The sequence below is a fragment of the Pongo pygmaeus genome, chromosome 22, assembly GCF_028885625.2.
Source record: "Pongo pygmaeus isolate AG05252 chromosome 22, NHGRI_mPonPyg2-v2.0_pri, whole genome shotgun sequence".
Taxonomy (NCBI): domain Eukaryota; kingdom Metazoa; phylum Chordata; class Mammalia; order Primates; family Hominidae; genus Pongo; species Pongo pygmaeus.
The window spans coordinates 12,462,443-12,487,541 of NC_072395.2; positions in this window are offsets into that span (position 1 = coordinate 12,462,443).

Genomic DNA, 25,099 nt, shown 5'->3' on the forward strand with positions numbered 1-25,099 from the left:
ATGGTGTGGAACGTGGAATGGGATGTGGAATGGAACGTGGAAAGGAACATGGAATGGAACGTGGAAAGAAACGGAATGGAATTGAATGTGGAATGGAATGGAATTAATGTGGAATGCAATGGAATGTGTAATGGAATGGAATGCAAAGTGGAATGGAATGGAATGGAATGGAATGTGGACTGGAATGGAATGGAATGGAAAGTGGAAGGGTGTGAAATTGATTGTGAAATGGAAAGTGGAATGGAAATGAATGGAATGGAATGTGGAATGGAATGGAACTGAAAGGAATGAAATGTGGAATGAGATACAATGGATTGTGGAATGGAATATTGAAAAGAATGGGATGGAATGTAGAATGGAATGTGAAATGTAAAGTGGAATGAAATGTGAAATAGAATGGAATGTAGCGTTTAATGGAATGTGGAATGGAATGGAATGGAATGGAATGTGGAATGGAATGGGAAATGGAATGTGAAATAGAATTAAATGGAATGTGGAATGGAATGGAATGGAATTTGAAATGGAAAGTGGAATTGAATTTAATGGAAAGTGAAATGAAATGTAGAATGGAATGGAATGGCACATGGAATGGAACGTTGAATGGAAGGTGGAATGGAACATGGAATGTAATGTGGAATGGAATGGAAAAGAATGTGCAATGGAATGTGGAATGGAATGTGGAGTGGGTGAAATTGAATGAAATGGAATGTGGAATGGAATGAGGAATGGAATGGAATGGAATGTGGAATGGAATGGAATGGAATGTGGAATGGAATGGAATGGATTGTGGAACAGAATATGGAATGGGATGGAATGCAATGTGTAATGCAACGTGGAAAGGAATGTGAAATGGAATGGAATGGAATGTGAAAATGAATGTGGAATGGAAAGTGGAATGGAAAGTGGAATGGAATGTGGAGTATAAAGGAATAGAATGCAGAATGGAATGGAATGGAATGCGGAATGGAACGTGTAATCGAATAGTGACAGCAACTTGGAATTTAACGTGGAATGCAATGGAATTGAATGTCGAATGGAATGGAAAGGAATGTGAAATGGAATGTGCAATGGAATGGAATGGAATGTGGAAAGGAATGTAGAATTGTACAGAACAGAATGTGAAGTGAAATGGAATGGAATGTGGAATGGAATGGAATGGAATGGAATACAATGTGGAATGTAATGGAATGTGGAAAGGAATGGAATTGAATGTGGAATGGAATGGAAGGGAATACAATGTGGAATGGAATGGAATGTGGAATGGAATGTGGAATGGAATGAAATGTGGAATGGAATGGGACAGAATATGGAATGGAATGGAATTGAATCTGGAATTCAATGGAATTGAATGAAATGTGGAAAGGAATGGAATGGAATGGAATGGAATAAAATGTGGAATGGTATGGAATGGAATTTGGAAAGGAATGCAATGGAATGTGGAATGCAATGGAATGGAATTTGAAATGGAATGGAATGGAATGGAATGTTGAAGAGAATGGAGTGGAATATGGTATGGAGTGGAACTGAATGTGGAATTTGTTGAAATGGAATGGAATGAGGAAAGGAATGAAATGGAATTGAATGGAAAGGAATGTGGAATGGAAACGAATGGAATGTGGAAAGGAAAGGAATGGAATGTGTAATGGAATGGAATGTAAAGTGGAACGATATGGAATGATATGGAATGGAATACAGGTTGGAATGGAATGGAATGTGTAATGGAATGTGGAATGGAATGGAATGGAATGGAATGGAATGGAATAGAATGGAATGTGGAATGTAATGGAATGGAATGAAATGTGGAATGGAATGGAATTTGTCATGGAATGTGAAATGGAATGGAATGGAATAGAAAGGAATGTAATGGAGAATGCACTGGAATGGATTGGAATGTTGAATGGAATGGAATATGGAATGGAATATGGAATGGAATGGAATGGATTGGAAAATGGAATGGAATCGATTGGAATATGGAATAGAACGGAATGTGGAATGGAATGGAATGGAATGGAAAGGAATGTGCAATGGAATCAAATCAAATGTGGAATCGAATGGAATGGAATGTGTAATGCAATGTGGAATGGAACATGGAATGGAGTGGAATGAAATGTGGAATGCAACGTGGAATAGAAAGTGGAATGGAACGTGGAATGGATTGTGGAATGCGAAATGGAATGGAATGGAAAGTGAAATGGAATGGAATTGAATGTGGAATGGAATGGAAAGTGGAATGACATGGAATGGAATGTGTAATGGAACAGAATGGAATGGAAAGTGGAATAGAATGGTATGGAAAATGGAATGGAATGGAATGCAATTTGGAATGGAATGTGGAATCAAATGGAATGGAATGGAATGTGGATTGGAATGGAATGGAATGTGGAATGGAATGGAATGGAATGGAATGCGGAATGGAATGCAATGTAATGGAATGGCAAGTACAATTGAATGGAATAGAATGGGGAATGGAAAGGAATGGAATGGAATAGATTGGAATGTGGAATTGAATGGAAAGAATTTGGAATGGAAAGGAATTGAATGTAATGTGGAATGGAATGGAATTGAATGAAATTTGAAATGGAATGGAAAGTGAAATGGAATGTGTAATGGAATGGAATGGAATGGAAAATGGAATGGAATGGAATGAGGAATGAAATGGAACGAGAAGTTGAATGGAATGGAATGAAATGAGGAATGGAATGGAATGGAAAGTGGAATGGTATGGAATGGAATATGGAATGGAATGAAATGGAATTTGGAATGGAATATAATGGAATGTGGAATGCAATGGAATGTGGAATGTAATGTGTAATGGAATGGAATGGAATGGATGGCGGAATGGAATGGAATGTGGATTGCAATGGAATGGAATGCGGAATGGAATTGAATGGAATGTGGAATGGTATGGAATGAAAAGTGGAGTGGAATGGAATGCAATGTGAAATGGAATGGAATGTGGAATGGAATGGAATCGAATAGGAAGGACTGGAATGGAACATGGAAAGGAATGGAATGCAATGTGGAATGGAACGGAAAGGAATGGAATATGTAATGGAAGGGAATATGGAATGGAATGGAATGGAATGTGGAAAGGAATGGAAAGTTATGTGGAGTGGAATGTAATGAAATGTGGAATGGAATGAAGTGGAATGGAATGTAATCTGAAATAGAATGGAATGGAATGTAATGTGGAATGGAATGTGGAATGGAATGGAATGGAATGTGGAATGCAATGTGGAATGGAATGTGGAATTGGAGGGAATGGAATGTGAAATGGAATGGAATGGAAAGTGGAATGGGAGGTGGAATGGAATGTGGAAAGGAATGTTTAATGGAATACGATGGAATGTGGAATGGAATGGAATGGAATGGAATATGGAGTAGAATGGAATGGAATGGAACATGGAGTGGAAGGTGTAATGGAACTTCGAGTGGAACGTGGAATAGAATGTGGAATGGAACGTGAAATATAATGGAATGGAGTGTGGAATGGATCATGGAATGGATCATGGAATGAAACGTGGAATGGAACGTGGAATGAATCGTGGAAAGAAACTTGGAATGGAACGTGGAATGGAATGTGGAATGGAACGTGGAATGGAATATGATGGAAAGTGGAATGCAACGTAGAAAGGAAAGTCTAATTGAAAGTGGAATGGAACGTGGAATGGAATTTAATGCAATGTGGAATGAAATGAGGAATGGAATGTGTAATGTACTGGAATGGAATGTGGAATGGAACGTGGAATAGAATGAAATGCAATGTCAATTGGAACTTGAACGAAATGGAACATGGAATGAAACGTGGAATGGAATGTGGAAGAGAAATTCGAATGGAATGTGCAATGGAATGTGGAATGGAACGTGGAATTGAATGGAATGGAAAGTGGAATGTAATGTGGAATGGAATGGAATGCAAAGTGGAATGGAACGTGGAATGTAACTTGGAATGGAACGTGGAGTGGAATGGAATGGAATGTGGAACGGAATGCGGAATACAATGGAATGCAATGTGGAATGTAATGTGGAATGGAACTTGGAATTGGAATGGAACGGAAAGTGGAATGAAATGTGGAATGGAATGGAGTGGAACTTGGAATGGAATGGGGAATGGAATGTAGATTTGAATGTGGAATGGAAAGTAGAATGGAATGGAAGGGAATGTGTAATGGAACGTGGAATGCAAAGGAATGGGACGAGGAGTAGAATGTGCAATGGAATGTGGAAGGGAACATGGAATGGAATGAAATTTGGAAGGGAATGGAAAGGAATGGGAAATGGAATGTTGAATGGAATGTGGAATGGAATGGGAAATGGAATGTGGAATGGAATGTGGAATGGAATGGGAAATGGAATGTGGAAAGGAATGGAATGGAATGTGAAATGGAATGTGGAATGGAATGTGAAACGGAATGTGGAATTGAATAGAATGGAATGTGGAATGGAACGTGGAATTGAATTTAATGGAACGTGGAGTGGAACGTGGAATGGAATGGAATGGAACCTGGAATAGAACTGTGAATGCAACATGGAATGGAACACGGAATGGAATGTGGAATGGTATGGAAAGGAATGTGGAATGGAATGTGGAATGGAATGGAACGGAAAGTGGAATGGAATGTGGAACGGAATGTGGAATGGAATGTGGAAATGAATGTGGAATTGAAAAGAATGGAATGTGAAATGAAATGGAATGGAATGTGGAATGCAATGGAATGGAATGAGACATGGAATGCAATGGAATGTGGAAAGGATTATGGAACGGAATGTGGAATGTAAAGTTGAATGGAATGTGGAAAGGAAGGTGGAATATAACGGAATGGAATCTGAAATGGAATGGAATGGACTGCGGAAAAGAAAGGAAAGTGGAATGGAATGTGCAATGGAAAGTGGAATGGAAGGTGGAATGGAATGGACTGGAATGTGGAATGAAATGTGGAATGGAACGTGGAAAGTAATGTGGAATGGAATGTGGAATGGAATGGACTGCAATGTGAAATGAAATGTGAAATGGAATGTGGAGTGGAATGGAATGGAATGTGGAATCGAATGGAATGGAATGAGCAATGGAATGTGGAATGAAAAGTGGAATGGAAGGTGGAATGAAACATGGATTGGAATGGACAGGAACATTGAATGGAATGTGGAATGGAATTTAATGGAACGTTGAATGGGATGTGGAATGGAATGCAATGGCATGTGGAATGGAATGGAACGGAATGTGCAATGGAATGGAATGTGGAATGGAATGAGGAATGGATTGTGAAATGAAATGTGGAAAGGAATGTGTAATGGAACGGAATGGAATGTGGAATGGAATGTGGAATGGAACGTTGAATGGAACGTGGAATGGAATGCAAAGGAATGTGGAATGGAATGTGCAATGAAATGTGGAATATAAAGGAAAGGAATGCGGAGTGGAATGTAATGGAATGAGGAATTTAAAGCAATGGAATGTGGAATGCAATGTGGAAAGGAAGGGAATGGAATGTGAAATGGAATGTATGGAAGTGTGGAGAGGAATGTAAATTAATGGTAGAGAATATGGAATGGAATGGAATGGAACGTGGAAAGGAACGTAGAAAGGAACGTGCAATGGAACGCGGAATGGAATGTGGAATGGAACGTGGAATGGAATGGAATGGAACGTGGAATGGAATGAGGAATGGAATGTAGATTGGAATGTGGAATGGAAAGTGGATTGGAATGGAATGGAATGCATAATGGAACGTGGAATGTAATGGAATGGGACGTGGAGTGGAATGCGCAATGGAATGTGGAAGGGAACATGGAATGGAATGAGTTTTGGAAGGGAATGGAATGGAATGTGAAATAGAATGTTGAATGGAATGTGGAATGGAATGGGAAATGGAAAGTTTAATGGAATGGAATGGAATGTGAAATGGAATGTAGAATGGAATGTGAAATGGAATGTGGAATGGAATGTGAAATGGAATGTTTAATGGAATGTGAAATGGAATGTGGAATTGAATGGAATGGAATGTGGAATGGAACGTGGAATTGAATTTAATGGAAAGTGGAATGGACGTGGAATGGAATGGAATGGAAGGTGGAATAGAACATTGAATGGAACGTGGAATGGAATGTGGAATGGAATGTGGAATGCAATGGAAAGGAATGTGGAATGGAATGTGGAAAGGAATGGAACGCAATGTGGAATGGAATGTGGAATTAAATGTCGAAATACATGTGGAATTGAACAGAATGGAATGCGAAATGAAATAGAATGGAATGTGGAATGGAATGGAATGGAATGAGGAATGAAATGCAATGGAATGTGCAAAGGATTATGGAACGGAATGTGGAATGGAATGTGGAATGGAATGTGGAATATAACGAATTGAAATGTGAAATGGAATGGAATGGATTGCGGAATGGAATGAAATGTGGAAAGGAATGTGGAAAGTATTATGGAATGGAGTGTGAAATGGAATGGACTGCAATGTGGAATGAAATGTGGAATGGACTGTGGAAAGTAATGTGGAATGGAATGTGGCATTGAATGGAATGGAATGTGGAATGGACGGTGGAATGGAACGTGGAATGGAACGTAGTTTGGAATGGACTGGAACGTTGAATGGAATGTGGAATAGAACGTTGAATGGAACGTGGAATGGAATTGAATGGAACATGGAATGGAATGTGGAATGGAATGCAATGGAATGTGGAATGGAATGGAATGGAATGTGGAATGGAATGGAATGGAATGTGGAATAGATTATGGAAAGAAATGTGGAATGGAATGTGGAATGTAATGGAATGGAAAGTGGAAAGCAATGTGGGATAGAAAGTGTAAAGAAATGGAATGAATTGTTGAATGAAATGTGCATTCGAATGGAATGGAATGTGGAATGGAATGTGGAATAGAATTTAATGGAAAGTGGATTGGAATATGGAATGGAATGGAATGGAATGGAATTTGAAATGGACTGGAATGGAATGGGGAATGGAAAGTGGAATGGAATGTGGAATGGAATGGAATTAATTGTGGAATGGAACGTTGATTGGAATGGAATGGAATGTGGAATGGAATGGAATGGAAGGTTTAATGAAATGTGGAATGGAAAGTGGAAAGAAATGTAATGGAATGAGAATGGAATGTGGAATGGAATTTGGAATGTCCTTCGGAAGGGAATGTTCAATGGAATGCGGAACTGAAACTGGAATGGAATGGAATGGAATGTGGAATGGATTGTGTATAGGAATGCAAAGGAATGTGAAATGCAATTTTTAAATGAAATGCAATGGAAAGAGAATGTAATGTGGAAGGGAAAGTGGAATGGAATGGAAAGGAATGTGGAATGGAATATGGAATGGAATGTGGAATGGAAAGAGGAATGTAATGTGGAGTGGAATATGGAATGGAATGTGGAATGGAAAGTGGAGTGGAACGGAATGGAATGTGGAATTGAATGTGGAATGTTATCTGCAATGGAAGGGAATGTAACGTGGAATGTGATGTGGAATTTAAAGTGGAATGGAATGTGGAATGGAAAGTGGAATGGAATGGAAAGGAATGTGGAATGGAACGGAATGTGGAATGGAACATGGAATGGAACGTGGAATGCGATGTGGAATGGAACATGGAATGGAACGTGGAATGTGATGTGCAATGTAATATAGAATGGAAAGTTGAATCGAATGGAATGGAATGGAACATAGAATTGAACTTGGAATGGAATGAAATGGAATGTGGAATGGAACATAGAATGGAACTTGGAAAGGAATGTGGAATGCAAAGTGTAATGGTATGTGGAATGGTACGTGCAATCTATCCTGGAATTGAATGTGGAATGGATTGTGGAATGGAACGTGAAATAGAATGTGGAATGCAATGTAGAATGGAATATGGAAAGAAACGTGAAATTGAATTGAATGGAATGTGGAATTCAATGCATTGGATTGTGGAATGGAATGTGGAACACAACGTGGAATGGAACGTGGAATGGAATGGAATGGAACGTGGAATGGCATGTGGAATGGAATGGAATGGAATGTGGAATGGAATGGAATGGAATGTAGAATGGAATGGAATGGAATGGAATGTGGAATGGAAAGGATTGGAATGTGAAATAGGACGTGGAATGGAACATGGAACGCAACGTGGAATGGAACGTGGAATGGAACGTGGAATGGAACGTGGAATGGAATGTAATGGAATGTGGAATGGAAAAGAATGGAGTGGAATGTGGAATGAAATGAAATGGAATGGAGTGGAATGCGATGTGGAATTGAATGGAATGAAATGAGGAATAGAATGGATTGGAATGTGTAATACAATGAAATGTAAAGTGGAATGGAATATGAAATGGAATGTTTAATGGATTGTTCAATGGAATGGAATGGAAAGTGGAATAGAATGAAATGGAATGGAATGTGGAATGGAACGTGGAAAGGAATGTGCAATTGAATCGAATGAAATGTGGAATTTAATGGAATGGAATTTGTAAAAGAATGGAATAGAATGGAATGGAATGGAAAGTGAAATAGAATGTGGAACGGATTGTGAAACGGAATGTGGAATGTAATGAAATGCAACGTGGAATGGAATGGAGTGGAACGTGGAATGGAACGTGGAAAGGAACATGGAATGGAAAGTGGAATGGAAAGTGGAATGGAATGTGGAATGCAATGGAATGGAATGTGTTATGAAATGTGGAATTGAATAGAATGGAATGTGGAATGGAATGTGGAATGCAATGAAAGGGAATGAGAACGGAATGTGGAATAGAATGGAATGGAATGTGAAATGGAATGTGGAATGCAATGGATTGGAATGTGGAATGGAATGTGGAATGAAATGTGGAATCAAACGTGTAATGGAACGTGGAATTCAATGGAACGGAACTTGGAATAGAATATGGAATGAAATGGAAGGGAATGTGGAATGAAATGTGGACCGTAATATAATGGAATGTGTAATGGAATGGAATGGATTGTGGATTACAATGTGGAATGGAACGGAATGTAAAGTGGAATGGAAAATGCAATCAAATGTGGAATGGAAACTGGAATGGAATGGAATGGAATGTGGAATGGAACATGGAATGAAATCGAATGGAACGCGGAATGGAAAGTGGAATGGAATGTGGAATGGAATGTGAAATGGAATGGAACGGAATGTGGAATGGAATGTGGAATGGAGTGAGGAATGGAATGGAATGGATTGTGGAATGGAATGTGGCAGGTATTTTAATGGAATGTGGAATGGAAAGTGGATTGGAATGTGGAATGGATTGTGGAATGGAATGTGGAATGGAACGCAATAGAATATGGAATGGAAGGTGGATTGCAGTGTGGAATGGAACTTGGAACATAATGCAATGGAATATGGAATGGAACGTGGAATAAAATGAAATGGAACGTGGAATGGAAAGGAGAATGGAATTGAATGGAAAGTGGAATGGAATGTGGAATGGAACTTGGAAAGGAACGGAATGGACTGTGGAATGGAATGTGAAATTCAATGGAACTGAATGTGCAATGTAACGTGGAATGGAACGTTGGATACAATGTGAAAAGAAATGTGGAATGGAACGGAATGGAATGTGGAATGGAATGTGGAATTGAGTGTCGAATGGAATGTGCAATGGAATGGAATAGAATGTGGAATGGAACATGGAATGGAATGGAAGGGAATGCATTGTGGAATGGAATGTAGTGGAATGTGGAATGGAATGTGGAATGGAATGGAAAGAAATGTGGAAAGAATTGTGGATTGGAATTGAATGGAATGTGGATTGGAAAGTACTGGAATATAGAATTGAATTTAAAAGAAATTGGAATGGAACATGGAATGGAATGGAATGGAATGGAATGTGGAATGCAATGGAATGGAATGTGGAATGGAATGTGGAATGGAATGTGGAATGGAATGGAATGAAATATGGAATGGAATGTGGATAGGAATTGAATGGAAAGTGGAAAGGAAAGTGAAGGAATGCAGAATGGACAGTGGAATGGATGTGGAATGGAAGGTGGAAAGGAATGGAATACAATGTAATGGAATGTGGAATGCCATGTGAATTGAAATGCAATGGATTGTGGAATGGAATGTGGAATGAAATGCAATGGAATGAAAATGGAACGTGGAATGGAATGTGGAATGGAATGTGGAATGGATTGCGAAATGGACTGCGGAATGGAATTTGGAAAGGAATGTGGAACTGAATGTGAATTGGAATGCAATGGAATGTGGAATAGAATGTGGAATGGAATGAGGAATGGAATGTGGAATGGAATGCAATGGAATGAGGAAAGGAAGGTGGAATGGAATGTGGAATGGAACATGGAAAGGGAAGGAATGCGATGTGGAAAGAAAAGTGGAATGGAATGTGTTATGGAATGGAATGGAATGTAAAAAGGATGGAATGGTATGCGGAATGGGATGTGGAATGGAATGGAATGCAATGAGGAATGGAATGAGGAGTGGAGTGAAATGGAAAGTGGAATGGAATGTGGAATGTAATGCAATGGAATGTGGAATGGAATGAGGAATGGAATGTAATGGAAAGTACAATGGAATGTGGAATGGAATGTGCAATAGAATATTGAATGGAATGGAATGGAATGTGGAATGGAATGAAGAATGGAAAGTGGAATGGAAAGGAATGGAACGTGGAATGGAACGTGGAATGGAATGGATCGTAAAGTGGAATGGAATCTGGAATGGAATGTGGAAAGGAACCTGGAATTGAACATGGAATGAAACGGAATGGAATGTGGAATGCAATGCAATGGGATGTGGAATGAAATGTTGAATGGAGTGTGGAATGGATTGAAATGGAATACGGACATAATGGAAAGTAATGTGGAATGGAATGTGGAATGGAATGGAGTGCAATGTGGCGTGGAATGTTGAATGGAATGGAATGGAATGTGGAATTAATGGAATGGAATGTGGAATGGAATGGAACTGAATGTGTAGTGGAATGTGGACTGGAATAGAAGGGAACGTGGAGTGGAAAGTAGAAGGGAATGTGGAATAAAACGTGGAATGGTATATGGAATGGAACTTGGAATGGAAAGTGGAATGGAATGTGGAATAGAAAGGAAAGCAATGTGGAATGGAATGGAATGGAATGGTTTGGAATGTGGAATGAAATGGAATGGAATTTGAAATGGAATGTGGATTGTAATGGAAGGGAAAGTGGAATGGAACGTAGAATGAAACGTGTAACGGAACGTGGAATGGAACTTGGAATAGAAAGAAATGGAATGTGGAATGGAAGGGAATGGCATGTGGAATGGAATGTGGAATGGAATGTGGAATAGAATGGAATTTAATGTCGAATGGAAAGTGGAATGGAATATGCAATGGAATGGAAAGGAATGTGGAATGTAACGTGGAATGGAATGGAATGCAATGTCGATTGGAATGTGGAATGGAATGGAATGGAACGTGGAATGGAAAGTGGAAAGGAACGAGAAATGGAATGGAAGAGAACGTGGAATGGAATGCAGAATGGAATGTGGAATGGAATGGAATGGAATGGAATATGCAATGGAATGAAATGGAATGGAATGGAACGGGGAATGAATGGAATGGAATGTGGAATGGAATGGAATGAATTCTGGAATAAAAAGTGGATTGGAATGGAGTAGAATGAGTAATGGAATGGACTGGAATGTGGAATAGAATTTAATGGAAAATGGAACGGAACATGCAAACGAATGGATGGAAGGGAATGGAATCTCAAATGCAATGGAATGGAATGTGGAATGGAATGTGAAATGGAATGGAATGAAATGTGAAATGGAATGTTGATTGAAAATGAATGGAATGTGGAATGGAATGGAATGGACAGAGGAATGGAATATGGAATGGAATGTGGAATAGAATATGGAATGGAATGGAATGGAATGGATTGGAACGTGGAATGGCATGTGACTTGGTTTGCAATGGAATGTGGAATGGAAAGTGGAAAGAAATGCAATGGAATGAGAATGGAACGTGGACTGGAATGTGGAATGGAATTTGGAATGGACAGCGGAATGGAATGTGGAATGGAATGTGGAATGGATTGTGAATTGCTAGGCAATGTAATGTGGAATGTAATGTGGAATGGAATGGAAACGAATGTGGAATGGAACATGGAATGAAATCGAAGGGAATGCAGAATGGAAAGTGGAATGGAATGTGGAATGCAATGGAATGGAATGTGGAATGGAACTTGGAATGGAATGTGGAATGCAGGTGGAATGTAAAGTGGAATGGAATGGAAAGGAATGTGAAATGGAATGTGGAATGGAGTGGAATGGAATGTGAAATGGAGTGCAATGGAAAGTGAAATGAAATGTGGAATGGAATGGAATGGAATGGAATGTGAAATGGAATTGAATGGAATGTGGAATGTAATGGAATGGAGTGGAAAGTGAAAAGAATGGCATGGAATGTGGAATGGAATGTGGAAACAATGTGGATTGGAATGTAGAATGGAATGCAATCGAACTGGAAGGAAAGTGGAATGGAATAGAGTGGAATTTGGAATGAAATGGAAAGGAATGCGGAATGCAACGTGGAATGGTATGGAATGGAATGTGGAATCGAATGCAATGGAATGTGCAATGCAATCTCGAAAGCAATGGAAAGGAATGTGGAGTGGAATGTGTAAGGGAACGTTATGGAATTTGGAATGCAATGGAAAGGAATTGAATGTGGAATGGAATGGAATGGAATGGGACGGAATGTGTAATGGAATGGAAAAGAATGGAAAGTGAAATGGAAATAGGATGGAATGTTTAATGTAATGGAATGGAATGTGGAATGGAATGGAATGGAATGTGGAATGTGGAATGGTGTGTGGAATGGAATGGAATGCAAATTGAAATGGAATGGAATGGAAAGTGGGATGAAATGTGACATGGAATGTATCGGAATGGAGTTTAATGTGGAATGTAATGGAATGGAATGGAAGGTGAAATAGAAATAGAATGGAATGTTTAATGGAATAGAATGGAATGTGTAATGGAATGGAATGGAAGGTGAAATGCAACAGAATGGAACATGCAATGGAATTTGGAATGGAACGGAATGGAATTTGGAATGGAATGGAATGGAATGCGGAATGCAACGGAATGGAAAGGAATGCAATGTGGAATGGAATGGAATGTGGAATGGAATGGAAGGGAACAGAACGGAATGTGGAATTCAATGGAATGGAATTTAAAGTGAAATGGAAAAAGAATGGAATGTTTAGTGGAACGGAGTGGAATGTGTAAAGGAATGGAATTCAATGTGGAATAGAATGTGGAATGGAATGGAATGTAATGTGGAATGAAACGGAAAGGAATGTGGTGTGGAAAGCAATGGAATGTGTAATGGAACTTAATGGAATGGAATTGAATGTGGAATGCAATGGAATTCAATGGAATGGATTGAGGAATGGAATGGAATGGAATGTGGAATGGAACATAATAGAATTTTGAATGTAATGGAATGGAATGTGGAATGGAACTTGGAATGGAATGGAATGTAAGGGAATGTGGAATGGATTCTGGAATGGAACGTGGAATGGAAAGGAATGGAATGGAATGGAATGTGGAATGGAATGGAATGGAATGCAATGTGGAATAGAATAGAATATAATGGAATATGGAATGGAATGGAATGGAATGGAATGTGGAATGTAATATGGAACGGAATGGACTGGAATGTGGAATGGAATGGAATGTGGAGTGTGGAAAGAATGGAATGTGGAATGGAATGGAATTCAATGTGGAATGTGAAATGGAATGCAATGTGGAAATGAACGGAATGGAATGTGGAAAGGAATGGAATGGAATGTTTAATGGAATGGAAGGGAATTGAATGTGGAATGCGGAATGGAATGGAATGTGGAATGGAATGGAAGGGAATGAGGAATGGAACGGAATGCAAATTGCAGTGTAATGTCATGGAATGTGGAATGGAATGTGGAATTGAATGTGGAACGGAATGTAATGGATTGCAAATTCAAATGGAATGTAATGGAAAGTGGAATGGAATGGAATGTTAAATGGAATGCAATGGATTGCGAAATTGAATGGAATGGAATGTGAAATGGAATGTGGAAAGGAATAGAATGGAATGTGAAATGGAATGTGGAATGGAATGTGGAACAGAATGGAATGGAATATGGAATGAAATGGAATGGAATGGAATAGAATGGAATGTGGAATGCAAGGGAACAGAATGTGGAATTGAATGAAAATGAAAGTGGACTGTAATAGAATGGAATGGAAGGTGGAAGGCAAGGGAATGGAATGTGGAATGGAATGGAATCTAATGTGGAATGGAATGTGGAATTTAATGGAATGGAATGTGGGATGGAATTTTCAATGGAATGGAATGGGATGGAATGGAATTTGGAATTGAATGGAATGTAGTGGTATGTGAAATGGATTGAAATGGAATGAGAATGGAATGTGGAATGGAATGGAATGGAATAGAATGTGGAATGGAATAGAATGGAATGTAGATGGAATGTAATGGAATGGAATGCGAGGTGGAATGGAATGGAATGTGGATTGGTAATTGTAATGGAAAGTGGAATGGAATGGAATGGAATGTGGATAGAATGGAATGGAATGAGGAATGGAATGGAATGGAATGTGGAATGAGATGTGGAATGTAATGTGGAATGGGATGTGGAATGGAATGGAATAGAATGTGCATTCGTATGTGGAATGAAAAGAAATGGAATTGAATGGAATGTGGAAGGGAAAGGAATGGAATTTGGAATGGTATGGAATGGAACGGAATGCAATGTGGAATGGAATGTGGAATGGAACGTGGAATTGAATGGCGATTGGAATGTGGAATTTAATGGAATGGAATGTGGAGTGGAATGAGGAATTCATCGTGCAATGGAATGGAATGGAAAGTGGAATGGAACGTGGAATGGAACGTGGAATGTACTTGAATACATCATGGAATGGAATGGAAAGTGGAATGGAGTGGAAAGGAACGTCAAAGGGAAAGTGCAATGGAATTGAATGGAATGTTGAAAGGAATGGAATGGAATGTGGAATGCAATGTGTAATGGAATGTGGAATGGAATGAGGAATGGAATGGAATGAAAGGTGGAATGTAATGGAATGGAAAGTGGAATGAAATGTGGAATGGAACGTGGAACAGAATGGAATGGAATGCAATGGAATGGAATATGGAATGGAATCTGGAATGAAATGGAATGGAATCTGTAACGGAATGCAATGGAATGGAATGTGGAATGCAATGGAATGGAATGGTGTGTGGAATGCAATGGAATGGAATGTGGAAAGTAATGGAATAGAATGGAATGGAAAGTGCAAAGTAATGTAGATTTGAAAGGAATGGCATGTGGAATGGAACAGAATGGAAAGTGCAATGGAAAAGATTTGAAAGGATTGGAATGTGGAATGGAATGGAATGGAATAGAATATAGAATGGAACGGAATGTGGAAAGAAATGGAATGGAATGTGGAAAGGAATGGAATGGAATGTGGAATGTAATGGAAAGTGGATTGGAATGGAATGGAATGTGGAATGGAATGGAATGGAATGTGGAATGGAACGGAAATTCATGTGGAATGGAGTGTGGAAAGGAATGGAATGGAATGTGGAATGGAATCGGCAATGGAATGGAATGAAAAATGGAAAGGAACATGGAATGGAATGTGGAGTGGAACGTGGAATGGAACGTGGAATGGAACTTGGAATGGAATGTGGAATGTAAGGGAATGGAATATGGAATGGAATGGAATGGAATGTGTAAAGGAATGTGTAATGGAATGGAATGTAATTGGGAATAGAATATGGAATTTAATGGACTGGAACATGGAAAGGAAAATGGAATTTAACGTGGATTAGAAAGTGGAGTGGAATGGAATGGAACATGGAATGGAACGTGGAGTGAAACGTGGAATGGATCATGTAATGGAATGTGGAATGGAATGTGGGACGGAATGTGGAAAGGAAGAGAATGGAATGTGGAATTGAATGGAATGGAATGGAATGTGGAAGGAAATGTGGAATGGAATGGAATGGAATGTGGTATGGAATGGAAAAGAATGGAATGGGGACTGGTATGGAATGGAATAGAATGTGGAATGCAATCTGAACTTGACTGGAATGGAATGGAATGGAATGTGGAATAGAATGGAATCGAATGTGGACTTGAATGGAATGAAGTGTGAAATGGAATGGAATGGAATGTGTAACAGAATGGGGAACGGAAAGGAACGGAAATTGGAATGGAATGGAATGGAATGGAAATGACTGTGGACTGGAAAGGAATTGAATGTGGAATGGAATGGAATGCAATGGAATGTGGAATGGAATGGAATGGAATGGAATGGAATGTGGAATGGAATGGAATGGAATGGAATGGAATTTGGACTTGAATTGAAATGAATGGAGTGGACTGTGTAATGGAATAGAATGGAATGTGGTATGTCATGGAATTTAATGTGGAATGGAACATGGAATGGAATGGAATGGTAAGGAATGTGGAATGGAAAGGAAAGGAATGTAGAATGGAATGGAATGGTTTGGAATGTGGAATGGAATGTCGAATGGAATGGAATGGAATGTGGAAGGGAACGTGGAATGGAATGTAAGGGAATGTGCAATGGAATGGAATGTGGAATGGAATGTATAATGGAAAGGCAAGGAACGTGGAATGGAATGAAATGGAAAGGAATAAAATGGAATGTGAATTGGAATGTGGAATGGAATGGAATTGAATGTGGATGGCAAAGGAATGTGGAATGGAATGGAATGAAATGTGGAATTGAAAGTGGAATGGAATGCAATGGAGTGTTAAATGGAACATAATGGAATGTAGAATGGAATGGAACAGAATTTGGAATGGAATGTGAAAGGAAATGGAAAGGAATGTGGAATGGAATGGAATTGAATGGCATGTGAAATGCAAATAGAATGGAATGCTTAATAGAATGGAATGGAATGTGGAATGGAATGGAATGGAATGTGAAATGCATTGGAATTTAAAGTGGGATGGAACGTGGAATGGAATGGAACGGAATGGTGTGAAATGTGGAATGTAATGGAATGGAATGCAATAGAACGCAATTTAATGTGGAATGGAATATGGATTGGAATGTGGAATGGAAAGGAATGTGGAATGGAATTGAATGGAATGTGGAATGGAAAGTTGAATGGAATGTGGAATGCAATGGAATGGAATGTGGAATGGAATGGTGTCGAATGTTGTACAGAATGTGGAATGGAATGTGGAATGGAATGGAGTGGAATGTGGAATGGAAGTTGGAATGGAATCTGGGATGGAAAGTGGAATGGAAAGGAATGTGAAATGGAATGGAACGAGGAATGGAATGTGGAATGGAATGTGGAATGGAAAGATATGGATTGTGGAATCGTATGGGGAATAGAATGTAATGAAAAGTGTATTGGAATGGAATGGAACATGGAAAGGAACGTGGAATGGAACGTGGAATGGAACGTGGAATGGATAGGAATATGGAATGAAATGCAATGGAATGGAATGTCGAATGGAATGGAATGGAATGTGGAATGGAAAGGAATGAAATGGAATGGAATTTGAAATGGAACGGAATGGAATTTGGAACGGAACGTGGAATGCAACATAGAATGGAACGTGGAATGGAAAGTGGAATGGATTGTGGAAGGGAAAGTGGAATTGAATGTGGAATGGAATGTGGAATGGAATGAAATGGAATGTGGAATGGAAGGGAATGGAAAGTGGAATGGAAGAGAATGGAAAGTGGAATGGAAGAGAATGTAATGGGACACAATGTGGAAAGGAATGGAACGGAATCTGGAATGGAATGTGGAATGAAATCGAATGGAATATGGAATGGAACTTGGATTGGAAAGGAATGGAACATGGAATGGAATGGAATGGAATGTGAAGTGGAACGTGGAATGGAATGGAAAGGAAAGTGGAATTGAACGTGAGATTGAATGCAATGGAATATGGAACGTAATGGAATTGAAAGTGTAATGTAATGGAATGGAATGTGGTATGGAATGGAATGGAATCTGCAATGGAATGGAATGGAAATTGGAATTGAATGTGTAATGGAACATGGAATGGGACATGGAATGTAAAGTGGAATGGAATGTGTAATGGAACGTGGAATGCTACATGGAGTGGAAAGTGGAATGGAATGGAATGGAACGTGGAACGGAATGTGGTATGGACGGAATGGAAGGTGTAATGGAATGTTTAATGGAATGGAATGGAATGTGAAATGGAATGGAATGTACTGTGTAATGGAATGTGCAGTGGAATGTGGAATGGAATGGAATTGAATGTGGAATGCAATGTACAATGGAATGTGGAATGTAACATGGAATGGAAAATCGAAAGGAAGGTGGAATGGAATGGAATGGAACGTGGAATGGTCCGTGGAATGGAATGAGCAATGGAATGGAATGGAATGTGGAATGGGATGGAATGTGGAAAGGAGTGGAATAGAACGTGTAATGGGATGTGGAATCGAATGGAATGGAATGTGGAGTGGAATGGAATGGAACGGAATGTGGAATGGAAAGCGAAGAGAAAAGGAATGGAATATGGAAACAAATGGAATTGATTGTGGAATGGAACATAGAATTGAATGGAAAGGAGTGTGGAATGGAATGTGGAATGGAAAGTGGAATGGGACGTGGAATGGAATGTGGAAAGTAACGTGGAATGGAATGTGGAATGGAATGGAATGGAATGTAGAATGGAAAATGGAATGGAAAGGAATGCGGAATGGAATGTGGAATGGAATGAGGAATGGAACGTGAAATGGAATTGAATGTAGAATGGAATGGAATGTGGAATGGAATGGAATGGAATGTGGAAAGGAATGGAATGGAACTTGGAATGGAATGGAATGGAATGAAATGGAATGTGGAATGGAAAGGAATGTGGAATGGAATGGAATGTCGAATGGAAGAGAAAGGAATTTGGAATGGAAAGGAAAAGAATGTGGAATGGAATGTGGAATGAATGGAAAAGAATGTGGAATGGAAGGCAATGCAATGTGGAATGGAATGGAATGGAATTTGGAATGGAATGTGGAATGGAATGAGGAATGGAAAGTGGAATGCAATGAGGAATGGAAAGTGGAATGGAAAGTGGAATGGAAGGTGGAAAGTATCTTGGAATGGAATGTGGAATGGAACGTGGAATGGAACGTGGAATGGAACGTGGAATGTAATGTGGAAATGAATGGAATGGAATGTGGAATGGAACGGAATAGAATGGAATGGAATGGAATGGAATAGTATGTGAAATGGAATGGAATGGAAAGTGGATTATACTGGAATGTAATGTGGGATTTAATGGAAAGCAGTGTGGACTGAAATGTGCAATGGAATGTGGAATGGCATGGAATGGAATGGAATGTGGAATAGAATTTGGAATGGAATAGAATGGAATGGAATGAAACGTGGAATGGAATGAAATGGAAAGTGGAATGGAATGGAGTGGAATGGGGAATGGAATTAATTGTGAAATGAAATGTAATGTGGAATGCAATGGAATGGAATTAAAAATGCAATAGAATGGAATTTGGAAAGCATTGGAATGGAAAGTGAAATGGAATGTGGAATGGAATGGAATGTGGAATGCAATGGAATGGAACTGAATTGAATGTGGAATGGAACGTGGAAAGGAACATGGAAAGAAACGTGGAATGGAATGTGGAATGGAATGTGGAATTCAAGGGAATGGAATGGAATGGAATGTGTTATGGAATGTGAAATGCAATGGGATGGAATGTGGATTGGAATGTAGAATGTAATTTGCAATGGCATGTGGAATGTAAAGGAATCGAATAAGTAATCGAATGTTCAATGGAATGTGTAATGGAAAGTGGAATGGAACATGGAATGGAACATGGAATGGAATGTAATGGAACGTGGAATGGAACGTGTCATTGAATGTGGAAAGGATCGTGGAATGTAACGTGGAATTGAAAGGAATGGAAAGCGGAATTGAACGTTGAATGCAATGTGATATGGAATGGAATGTTATCTGGGATGGAATGTAGAATGGAATGGCATGGAATGTGGAATGGAATGGAATGGAATGCGATATGGACTTATATGGAATGGAATGGAATGTGAAATGGAAAGTGGACTTGATTGGAATGGAATGGAGTGGAATGTAGAAGTGAATGGAATGGAATGAGAAATTGAATGGAACGGAATGAGGACTTGACTTCAATGGAACGGAAACGAATGTTTAACTAAACTTAACCGAATGTGAAATTAAATGCAATGAAGTATGGAATGGAATGGAATGGAATGTGGAATAGAATGTGGAATGAAATGGAATGGAATATGGAATGGAATGGAATGGAATGGGGATAGAATAGAATGGAATGTGGGATAGAATGTGGAATGGAATGAAATGGAAGGTGGAATGGAATGGAATGGAATGTGGAATGGATTTTGGAATGGAATGGAATGGAATGGAATGTTGAATGGAATGTGGAAAGCAATGGATTGGAAAGTTGAATGGATTGTAATGGTATGTGGAATGGAATGTGGAATGGAACGGAATGGAAAGTTGACTGGAATGTGGAATGGGATAGAATGTAATGTGTAATGGAATGTGGAATGGAATGTGGAATGGAACGAAATGGAAAGTTGACTGGAATGTGGAATGGGATAGAATGCAATGTGTAATGGAATGTGGGAGGGAATGGAATGAAATGCGGAATGGAATGTTGAATGGAATGTGGAATGGAATGGAATGTGGAATGGCATGTGGAATGGACCGTGGAATGGAATGGAATAGAATGTGGAATGGAATGAAATGAAATGTTGAAGAGAATATGGAATGGAATGGAATGGAATGCAATGTGGAATGGAATGAAATGGAATAGGATGGAATGGAATTGAATGGAATGTGGAATGGAATGGAAAGTGGAATGGAATGTAATGGGATGTGAAATGGAATGGAATGGAATGTGGAATGGAATGGAATGGAATTTGGAATGGAATGGATTGGAACGGAATGTGGAATGGAATGGAATGCAATGTGGAAAGGAAGAGAAAGTAAAGGAATGATATGTGGATTGGAATGTAATGGAATACGTAATGGAATGTGGGAGGGAATGCAACGGTATGCTGATGGAAAGCGGAATGGAATGGAATGGAACGTGGAATGGAATGGAAGGGAATGTGTAATGGAATGAGGAAGGGAACGTGTAACAGAATGGAATGGAATGTGGAATGTAATGGAATGGAATGGAATGTGGAATGGAAGGGAATGGAATGTAGAATGTAATGGAATGGAATGGAATGTGGAATGGAAGGGAATGGAATGTGGAATGGAATGGAATGGAATGGAATGTGGAATGGAATGGAATGGAATGCAATGTGGAGTGGAATGGAATGTGTAATGGAATCGAAAAGAATGGAATGTGAAATGGACTGGAATGGAATGCAATGCGAAATGGAATGAAATCGTATGGAATGGAATGCGGAATGGAATGGGATGCAATCTTTAATTGAATGGAATGGAATGTGGAATGGAATGTTGAATGGAATGGAATTGAAAGTGGAAAGGGATGGAAAGGAACGTGGAATGGAATGTGGAATGGAAGGTGGAATGGAATAGAAGGGAAAGGAATGGAATGAGGCATAGAATGGAATGAAATGGAATGTGGAATGGAATGGAATGTAACGGAATGTGGAATGGAATTTGGAATGCAGTGGAATGGAATGTGGAATTAAATTGAATGGAATGTGGAATGGAACGTGGAATGGAATGAAGCGGAATGTGGAATGCAAAGTGGAATGGAATGGAATGGAATGCGGAACTGAACGAGGAATAGAACGTGCAATGGAAAGTGAAGTGGAACGTGGAATGGAACGAGGAATGGAACGTGGAATGGAATGTGGAACGCAATGTGGAATGGAAGACAATGGAATGTGGAATAGAAAGGAATAGAAAGGAATAGAAAGCATAATGGGATGTGTAATGGAATGGAAAGTAATTTGGAAAGGAACGTGGAATGTACTGCATTGGAATGTGGAATGGAAAGTGGAATGGAATGTAATGTGATGTGAAATGGAATGGAATGGAATGTGGAATGGAATGCAATGGAATGTGGAATGTAATGTGTAATAGAACATGCAATGAAATGGAATGGAAGGTGGAATGGAATAGAATGGAAAGGGATGGAATGGGAAATGGAATGTGTAGTGGAATATGGAATGGAATGGAATGAGGAATGGAATGGAAGGGAATGAGGAATGGAATGTTGAATGTAAAGGGGAATGGAATGGAATGTGGAATGGAATTGAATGGAATGTGCAATGGAATGTGGAATGGATTGGAATGGAAAGTGGAATGGAATATGGAATGGAAATTGGAATGTGATGTAATGTGGAATGGAAGGGAATGGAATGTGGAAGGGAATGTAGTATGGAATGTGGAATGGAATGTAATCGAATGTGGAATGTAATGTGGAATGGAATGTGGAATGGAATGGAATATGGAATGCAATGCAATGGAAAGGAATGGAATCTGGAACGGAATGTAGAATGGAATGTGGAATGGAATGAAATGGTTTGTGGAATCGAATGAGGAATGGAAGGGAACGGAATCTGGAATGGAATGGAATGGAACGTGGAATGGAAGGTGGAATGGAATCTGTAATGAAACGTGGAATGGAATGGAATGTGGAATGGAATAGAATGGAAAGTGGAATGGAAAGTGGAACGGAATGTAAAGGAATGTGGAATGGGACGTTGAATGTGATGGAATGGAATGTGTAATGGAATGCGGAATGGAATAGAATGGGATGCGGAATGGAACGTGAAATGAAACGGAATGGAATGTGGATTGGAATGTAATGGAATGTGGAATGGTATGTGGAATGTTATGCGGAATGCAATGAGGAATGGAATGGAATGGAATGTGGAATGTAATGGAATGGAATGTTGAAAGGAATGTGAAATGGAATCAATGAAATCCAATGTTGAATTGAATGTAATGGACTGGAATTGAATGTGCAATGGAACAGAATGGAATGTGGAAAGGAATGTAATGGAATGTGCAATGGAAGGGAAAGGAATGTGGAAAGGAATGTAATGGAATGTGGAATGGAATGGAATGGAATGGAATTGAATGTGGAATGGAATGGAATGGAATTTCAAATGGAAGTGAATTGAATGGAATGGAATGAGGAATGTAATGGAATTGAATATGGAATTGAAAGGAATGAAATGCAGTGATATGTGGAATGGAAAGGAATGCAATATGGATTGGAATGTTGAAAGAAATGGAATGGTATGTGTAATGGAATGTGGAATGGAATGGAATGCAACTTGGAATGCAATGGAATGGTATGTGTAATGGAATGTGGAATGGGATGGAATGCAACTTGGAATGCAATGGAAAGGAATGTGTAATGGAAAGAGGAATAGAATGGAAAAGAATGGAATGGAATGTGGAAAGTAATGCAATGGAATGTGGAATGAAATGTGATTGTGGATTGGAATATGGAAAGAAATGTGGAACGGAATAAAATGGAATGTCGAATGGAATGAGGATTGGTAAGTGGAATGGAAAGGAATGGAACGTGGAATGGAAAGTGGAGTGGAATGTAGAATGGAACGTGGAATGGAATGGAGCGTGGAATGGAATGTAATGGAGCATGGAATGGAATGGAACGGAACGTGGAATGGAATGAAATGTGGAATGGAATGGAATGGAACGTGGAATGCAATGGAAGGTGGAACGGAGTGGAATGCAACTTGAAATGGAATGTGGAACAGAATGTGGAATGGAAGGGAATGGAAAGTGTCATGGAATGGAAGGTAATGGTGAAGGCATCAGAATGGAATGGAATGGAATGTGGAATGGAATGGAATGGAATGGAATGGAATGGAATGGAATGAAATGGAATGTGTAATGTAAAGTGGAATGGAACGAAGAATGGAATGGAATGGAATGTGGAATGAAATGGAATGGAATGGAAAGTGGAATGGAATGCGGAATGGAATGTGGCATGGAAACAAATGTGTAATGGAAAGGAATGTTATCAGGAATGGAATGTGGATTGGAACGTGGAATGGAATGTGGAACTTAATGTAATAGAATGTGGAATGGAATGTTGAATGGAATGTGGAATGGAATGGAATGGAATGTGGAATGGAATCTGGAACGTAATGTGGAATGGAAAGTAATGTGGAATGGAATGGATTGGAATGGAATGGAATGTGAAATGGAGTGTGGAATGGAATGTGAAATGGAATGAAACGGAGTGTGGAATCGAATGTGGAATGGGATGGAATGGAATGTTGAAAGGAATGGATTGGAATGGAACGTGGAATGGAAAGTGGAATGTAAAGTGGAATGGAACGTGGAATGGAAAGGAATGCGGAATGGAATGCAATGGAATGGAATGTGGAATGGAATGGAAATGAATGTGGCATGAAATGGAATGGAAAGTGAAATGGAATGGAATGAAATTTGGTATGCAGCTTGGATTGGAACGTAGAACGGAATGTGGAATGGAAAGTGTATTTGAATAGAATGGAATGTAGAATGGAATGTGGAATGGAATGGAATGGAATGCGGAATGGAATGTGGAAAGGAATGTGGAATGGAATTGAATGTGAAGAGAATGGAAAGGAATGAGGAATGGAATGTGGAATGGAATGGAACGTGGTATGGAATTGAACGGAATGTGGAATGGAATTTGGAATGGAATGGAAAGGAATGAGGAATGGAATGTGGAATGGAATGTAGTGTTGAATGGAATGGAATGGACTGCAGTATGGTATGTAGAATGGAATGTGGAATGGTATGGAATGGAATGTGGAATGGAATATAGAATGGAATGTGGATAGGAATGTGGGATGGAATGGAAAGTGGAACGCAATTGAATAGAATGGAATGAAATTTGGAATGGAATGTGGAATGCAATGTGGAATGCAATGAATCGGTGTGTGGAATCGAATATGTAATGGAATGGAATGCAAAGTGGAATGGAATGGAATAGAACGTAGAATGGAAAGTGGAATGGATTGTGTACTGGAACGGAATGTGGAATGGAATGCAATGCAATGGAATGTGGAATGGAATGTGGAATGGAA